The sequence below is a fragment of the Mesocricetus auratus genome, unplaced genomic scaffold (assembly GCF_017639785.1).
Source record: "Mesocricetus auratus isolate SY011 unplaced genomic scaffold, BCM_Maur_2.0 Super-Scaffold_100030, whole genome shotgun sequence".
NCBI classification, from domain to species: Eukaryota; Metazoa; Chordata; class Mammalia; order Rodentia; family Cricetidae; genus Mesocricetus; species Mesocricetus auratus.
This window is the reverse complement of record NW_024429211.1, coordinates 2,952,650-2,958,896: the sequence shown is the minus strand read 5'-3', so window position 1 is coordinate 2,958,896 and position 6,247 is coordinate 2,952,650. Positions and strand designations below refer to the sequence as shown.

The 6,247-nt window shown below is 38.5% G+C and overlaps 1 long non-coding RNA gene across 1 annotated transcript; it reads left to right on the top strand.

Annotated features, from left to right (window-relative positions):
• The first annotated feature begins 461 nt into the window (after positions 1–461).
• LOC121134790 lies at positions 462–5,299 on the top strand. The gene is made up of 4 exons (XR_005872016.1): positions 462–1,024; positions 2,982–3,148; positions 4,188–4,302; positions 5,047–5,299. It is a non-coding gene; the product is annotated as an uncharacterized LOC121134790 (long non-coding RNA).
• The last annotated feature ends 948 nt before the right edge of the window (positions 5,300–6,247 follow it).

Sequence of the window (6,247 nt, the reverse complement as noted above, 5' to 3'; positions counted from 1 at the left end):
TAGGTTCTATAGCCATTTAAATTTCAAAATGTCAGTGTTAAATTGGTTATACATAAAAACCACAAAGTTTATATAGTGTGGGTTATTTATGGGTATATTTACATAGTTAACCATAAAATCATTGGAATATGTATTTATAAATATTTTATCATTTATAATGAACAAAGACCAACTTCCCAAATAGTGTTTACAATTTTTTTTTCATTTAAATGGGGTTGCTTATGAATGCTTAATGGTTCACAACCAATCTCTTTTTATAGGAAAAAGTGACACAATGGTATAAAATTATTATGTTTATTGGAATGGATTTCCATTTAATGATCCTAATTAAATATGAATTTTATTATATATCTACACACACATACACACACACACACATATATATATATACATATATATAATTTCTCTTCTTTAGGTATTGTGCTTGTATCACTCATTTAAAAATGAAATGTATATTTAAATACAGATTATAGTTACCGATTATAGTAGAAACCTATATTTAGGTTAGTAATGTTTCCTAGATATGCAAAGATGTATTTGAGATAGATAAATAACCTTCAACCATCTCAAAGACCTTCAGAAAATGTCATTAAAATTGGTTTAGGTTTTTTCACAATAGTGGTACACAACTGCTCCTGACACACCAATTATGTCTGAGAGTATGATTGGCATCGAAGAAAGTCATTTCGGGGTTTACCTTCACCATGGGAAAGCAGCCATTTGGGTAAGAATGTGCTCTTTCCTGGACTGTTTGACTGTTGCTGTATAATCAGGAAATGCAGTATCCAAAGGAAACAGAATGCTGAACATAATGGGTTAGTTCTAAAGGGTTGCTACTTCATAGAAGATTCTGTCAGGCATTCTGCTTCACACAGAAAAGATGACTGACAAACTGGCAATCCAATTGAACAGTTTAAAATTTCCTATTTTGCTGAGAAGTCTGCCAGACACATTGTGACCTATTGGTTGAATATGGATTCTCCAACGTTACAGAGGGTCTTCAAGTGACTGTACAGATAGGAAGGTGTCTCTGTCACTTCTAGTGTTTATAAGTTATCCTACTGTGGTCTTTGGTGTTTTTGAAGAGAGATACTTATAATTATAGAATTGCTTAGCTATGATAAATGTAAGACATTAGACTCACAAAGATAGGATAGATCATACTTTCTTTAAATCTTATTAAATGTTAATGGACTAAATATTGTAAATATAGTACTTTCTTGATAAGTGTTCTGTTTTATATAGTTTGACTATATTAAAATTAAAACCTTTCTTTTTTGTTGCACCTGTCCCCCATGGGGTTCTGTTTATTGCTTGTTACTAGGAGCTTTTACCTGAACACTTCTCGTCCCCTCCTCCCAGTAAGGAGTGTATACAAGTTCCTGTTTTCCATCCATCCTTTGTATAAATGCTAATTCCTGTTTTGGGCTCATATTGTGCTTGAGGGCCCTGGGAATATAGATTTCTTACCTATCAAATTTTTCACCATGTCTTCCTATGGTATTTAATGCTCTACCCTTGTAATAATATATGTCATTCTCCTCAGACGAATCAGCCACTGTCTTTGTCTTCATTTTACATCCTTAGCCCTGTGCCTTGGATCATTGTGAATTATGGTAGCACGATAGCTGGGAACACACTGTCAGCTCAATACACTTTATGTTAGAGAGAAAAGAGGAGATGAAGGTCCCACTGAGATCAGGATAAAAGAGAAACTGGTAAAGAATTACAATCAAGCAGGCTGATCTCTGTGAGTTCGAGGCCAACCTGGTCTACATAGTGAGTTACAGGACAACCTCCAAACAATACAGAGTAAACATGTCCTGAAAAAACAAAAAAAGAAAAAGAAAAATAAATAATTACACTCAAATGCTGGCCAGCACATAAGATAAGAGGAGTGATTTAACATGTCAGGCACTTTAAGGATGGTCACCATCCTTAGAGGGTTGATTTAATATGTAATGCCCTGGAAGGTTTGTCAGCCTCCTTAGAGGAGTGGTTTAAAGTTAGACTCTAACCCTGACATTACCCATTGGCATCAAAACTGTCAGGGAATTCCTGAGAGACCACCCACACAGAAAGCCAGCCAGAATACTCCTTAAGGTTATGAGTAATATGTTTGGTATGTGTGCTGTTAGTTCCTACCCTCTTTTGGAAGACCATTTGATCCAACTGTTACAATGACAGCTAAGGACTTCTTAAGAACTATACATGAAGTCAGCCTTTGCTTTTTAGTCTCTGATGATCTTAATTCCCTTGATTGGAAGCAGGTTAGAGTGGACATACAAAGAACTTTACTTAATGAAGTCTAAATACCATAACAATTGTTGCCTTTTCTCTGTGGTGTCTTGGTAAGGGCATGATTTAATGATAGGAAGGCACTAAAGGAGCAGATCAAAAAATCTAGGGATGCCTTTACAGAGGCTCAAGACACAGAGTCTATTATATCAAATCAAGGTTCCAATGCTTTCTCTTCTGAGTCCTCTATCTCTTCTTCAGGGGAAGAGAAGAATAAAAGCATCCTCAAATTAAAAAATAAGTTTCAAAAATGTTCCCTTGAGCCTTGCCCACCTGCCTGTAGTCCTGAACATTTCTGTTCTTTCTGTCTTCCTTCAGCCCCTCCTGAAATGAAGAAGGGCAAAATGATGTTTCCAGTTATAGGGACTATTAATCCTCAAGGCCAGAGTCAGAGAGAACACTCCCCTCTCAACTTTAATGATATAAAACAGTTGAACGTGGTGGTTATGGCATGTGGGCATCATGCTCATTTCTCTCTGGTTGTTTTTGAATCCTTTACAGCCTTAAATTATACCCCAATGATTGGCCTCAAATATGTCTGTAGGGGTGAATAAAAGAAGTATGTAACCAGTCAGCACAGGCTGCCAGTTTTCCTGATAGGAATTTAGACATGCTTAACAGCATGGGAACCTATGCACCTCTAGGCCAGCAAATTCTTTACCATCCAGTTGTTTTTTTCACAGACTGCAGCAGCTGCAGGACATGCATGGAAAACCTTGACAATTTGGCTGCAGGAGTCCAGTTTTCTAAGATCCTACAGGGACCATCTGAACCCTAAACCGAATTTGTGGACTCGCTCTTACAACTTGTGGGTTGTATATTTGGGGATAATGATAACGCCATTCCTTTGGTAAGACAATTAGCTTTGAAAAATCATAATAAATACTGTAAGGAGGCTTTATGTCCTCACAAAACCCAGAGCTTAAATGATTATATTCGCATTTTTAGAGATAAAAATGGGTACCACAAATTATTGCTGTTGCTATGCAAGGAAATAGAAAGGCCAGTGAGGGACATAGACTTAAGACATGCTTCAGGTGCAAGAAATTAGGGCCCTTTCAGAAAAATTATCCTGCTATGGACTCTATTGAACCCCCTCCCTAAGAGCCAGGCCTTTGTCCCCTCTGTAATTTACGATATGATTGGACCAGAAATTTTAGACTAAGACTGTCTTACATGACTATGCTCTGCCACCTTCAGGAAACAAGAGTCAGGGTCTGCTTTGGACCCCTTAATCCCAGGTATATTGAGCCATGTGTACACCTGGTCCCCACTCTATCCATGACGTTGTCAGATGTACCCCAGGTAAAACATAAATAGACCTATGTTCCACCACCAGAGCAATTTTGACTCTTCAAATGGGACCCCAGCTTTGTACATGGGAGTCAAGGGCCCTTTACCTCAAGGCTAAATTGGGTTGATTTTAGGAAGTTGTAGCACTCTACGTAAGGGAGTTAAGAGTCATTCCCGTAGTTATTGGTGAAGATACTGCAGGATGGATCAAAATAATAGTGGAAGCTGGGAAGGGAGACACTGTGTTGGAGCCTAGGCCCCACAGGGTATCTAAGTTGTTTGTCAGCAGATAGCCACAGATGCATCCTGGTTTTCTAGTCCTGGCTTGATGACCCCTCATTGATCCACTGACAACACTCTGTCATCCACCTGGGGTTTTTCCAATGTGCTGTAAGCCTGTATATATAAGAATGCTCCCTCCTACAAGAAAGAGATCTCTTAGCACTTGCAATAAAGACACACACACACACACACACACACACACACACATACACACACTCCCCTGGCAATAAATGCAACACATGCCTTCTCTGAGTACAAACACCTTGATGTCTTGTCTTTCTTTTCCTGATACTTTGGACTTGCTTGTGGCACAGGTGCCAAAATTGGAGGTCCCACCAAGATCCAGAGAGACTTGGAAGGACTGGGAAAAATCAGCCAGAAAGAAGAATCTGGAGAGGAGAGACTCAAGAAGAAACGATTTGAAAACAGGTACTTCAACTTCTTACAAAAAATTGAGTGATCAAATCTCCAGGCTTTTGCTTGAGAGATCATGTTCTAAGGAGAAAGTGTATTGCCTAAATCTCCAGCCTTTGACCAATCCACTGAGGTCAGGAAAGTAAGGGAAAATGGAAAGATCACCCTCAGTTGAAAGGTATATTTAATTAGTCTCCAGCCTTTCACCTCATCTATTGAGGTCAGGAAAGTAAAGGGGAACTGAGAAATAGCTCTCAAAGGCTGGCCAGCAAGTAAGGTTATGAGGGTTCATTGGAAAGGGATACCATGTTAGGGGTGCCAGGTTAAATCTTCAGGCCTTTGCCCGCAAGGTCAGGAAAGAAAGAGAAACCTGAGAGACCACGCTTAGTTGGAGGGTGGATTGAGTAAGTCTTAAGGCTTTTGCCTGATGGATCATCCTCAGTTGGTGGATGGATTGAAAATGAGTGAATTGAAAATTGGTAACAGCTAGTAAATGAGGCACTGTTATTATGTGAAGGAAAGAGAAAAGGTGAAAATATATAGAATTGAATATACAAGGAGAGTCTGGATGCTGTGTGCGTTTGTGTTGTGTTTAAACTATTTAATTGCTAAGAAAGGAACAAAAAACTGCTAGAAGACATTTGATTATCAATGCTGCTAAATTAATCCAAGTTATGTATTTTGAAAATGCTTTGACTTCTAAATTTAAATATAAGGAAAGTTTACATGCAAAAAGAATTTCTGCTTTTGTTTCCACAGAAAATAAAAGCAGTGGGTTCCTTGCAGACTAGTGTGGTTTGATGAAGCAAGCCCACCTTAAGCAGTGGCCCATGTGATCCAACATCTAAAACACCTGAGATGATGCAGCCTTGAAGACTACAAAACCAAGGACTTCAACAGTTTTTTTTTCATAATACCCCTGGCATTTCAGTGCTCCTTAACAGCAGGAAGTAGTTTGGAAGAACAACACTCACATTCCCAAATATTGTTTTAAAATGTTTGTTTACATTTATACAGCATTAGTTATTGATAAAAATTTAAGGTAAATTTTGTGAGTGATTTCTAAAAACTTTTTACAAGGAGTGGGTACTGCCGTTGTCTCTGAGTGTATATCAGACCTTCTCAAATGGAGGGATGATAAGGGCATACAGGACTTTTTCAACCTTTTGTATTAATTTAAGGATTGACTGGAGTTGTTCTGTCATAGAGACTTCAATTAAGGAAATTTCATTTCAACAAACTAATCATGACTTGGGAAAATTGGATAACTAAAAGATGTATGTATGTTCTGCATGTATGGTGTGGCCATACTTGTGTGTATGAAATGTGATTGTGAATACCTGAATGTGAACTGCTTAAATTGTCTTGGATATGATTAAAAGGATACTTAATTTGCTTTGGAGATAGTTAACAAGCTACCTAAATTTCTTTGAATATAGTCAAAAGGGGCATCCAGTCAGTTGATGTCTTAACAGGAAAGGTTGACGATTTGAGTCCTCAGAGCCAGTCAGTGGAAACATAGCAAAAACCTGCATCATGGTCTGAGAGCCAATGAAGTCTGTATGGGAAATTCTATAGAGTAGAAACAGTTCAAAAATTCAAAAAATAAAAAGGGGACATATTGGTGCCCAGCTCTCACAGGGTCTCTGAGTTTTGTCAACTGATAGCCACTGGTGCATCATGTTTTCTAGTCCTGGCTTACCGCCCATGCATTGCCCCACTGACATCAACATTTATTATGAGGAAAACACACTCTCTTCCTCCTGGGGTTTTTCCACTGTGCTGTAAGCCTGTATATATAAGACTTCTCCCTTGTAAAGAGAGAGACCTCTTGGCAGTTGCAAAAAATACACAGACACACACACACACAGACACACACACACACACACCACTTTCCTGGCAATAAAGGCAGAACCTGCATTCTCTGAGCGCAAACAGCTGGATGTCTTGTCTTTATTTT